The 1,361-nt window shown below is 36.5% G+C and overlaps 1 long non-coding RNA gene across 1 annotated transcript; it reads right to left on the reverse strand.

Annotated features, from left to right (window-relative positions):
• Positions 1 to 173: 173 nt before the first annotated feature.
• Positions 174 to 884, reverse strand: LOC107682931 (uncharacterized). The gene is made up of 3 exons (XR_001633625.1): positions 794 to 884; positions 404 to 550; positions 174 to 296 (listed from the first exon to the last, which is right to left on the reverse strand). It is a non-coding gene; the product is annotated as an uncharacterized LOC107682931 (long non-coding RNA).
• Positions 885 to 1,361: the final 477 nt, after the last annotated feature.

Raw genomic sequence — 1,361 nt, forward strand, 5'->3', positions numbered from 1 at the left:
GCTTTGGATGAAAGCGTCTGCTAAATGACTAAATGTAAATGTAAAAACAAAGCAGACTTTTCAGGAAAACATTTAACTGCTAAATGTTTTGAATATATATCTGAGGTGAGAAGCTTTCAAATAAAAGACTGGTAAGACAATCCATCTTAAATTATAAACCAAATTAAAAACCGAAGTACCTGGCTCATCTGAACCATCCTTGCAGTCACAGTAGTCATCATTCACTCGGTCAAAAGGAATAGTCCGGGATCCATCGAGACAGGTGAAAGGCTTGTTCTCCTCATAAAACGGTTTCTCTTTATTTATTTAGACAAAATAAAAGTTAAGCCAGTTAGACCAGAATGTGCAGAGAAACCAGTGCAGGTTTAATACAGAATATGCAATAAATGATATATGACTTTACTTGTCAGAGGCACTCCTCGTGGCCGTTGAATCTCTACAGGTGTCCCCAAGCTGACAGCAAAGACCAAAGTCAACAGCAAGTGCAGGCAGGTCATGATGCCTCAGGAGAAACAGGGACAAACGCAAACTCCCACTAGAGGCGCGTGACCTTAGAGCAAAATGAAGGCACAATGCATTGTAAAACTGAACATCACAGTATATCTAATCCCTTCATATATACAAATCTCACACCAAAGTTTTACAAAAGGCTAAACGAATTAACGCTATTCTTCATCCAAATGATGGTCGCAGATAAAGCCGTCTATAAAACGTCTTATTCGCATCATCCTCGTTAATTCAATGTGAAATGGCTTCCGCACACACGGCCAACCGAACACACTCAAATACTCACCGAGCTGAAGCGATGAACAATACAGTATCACGATAGCAAGTATTATGTTTCAATAAACACCACCTAAATTGTATGGCGCTTGTATAATTAGTCAAAGAAATCTAAAAAAGCATTGTAAGTCGTTACTTGCTTCCGAAGAGCGTTCTTGCACCGTTTGTTAAGTCGCCAAGATGAGCGGTGTTCTCATATATGATTGGTGGATTCAAGTGGAGGAATGCGGCATTGTGGGTAATGCAGTCATAAAAAAGAGGATGGAGTTGCCTTTTTTTTTTTTTGCTTTTGCACAAAATCAATGATATGCTTAATAATAAATCAGTTACCATATATTTAGGCAGAAGCGTCCCACCTATGGAGGACCAAACCTGCAGAAATTAAAAATAAATAAATAAATGACTTGCTAAAAACAAATATAGTTCATTTGTAATAACATTTAATCCTGAATTTATTTTTTATTACCTTTTTCCTTTATTTGGTATTTTCTGTATTTATTTTTACATTTTTTATTCATATTTAACTTTTATTTACTTATTCGGTTACACTTTACTTGAAGGGGTGTGCATAAGACTGA

This window comes from Sinocyclocheilus anshuiensis, unplaced genomic scaffold (genome assembly GCF_001515605.1).
Source record: "Sinocyclocheilus anshuiensis isolate Anshui unplaced genomic scaffold, SAMN03320099.WGS_v1.1 C32730532, whole genome shotgun sequence".
Classification (NCBI taxonomy): domain Eukaryota; kingdom Metazoa; phylum Chordata; class Actinopteri; order Cypriniformes; family Cyprinidae; genus Sinocyclocheilus; species Sinocyclocheilus anshuiensis.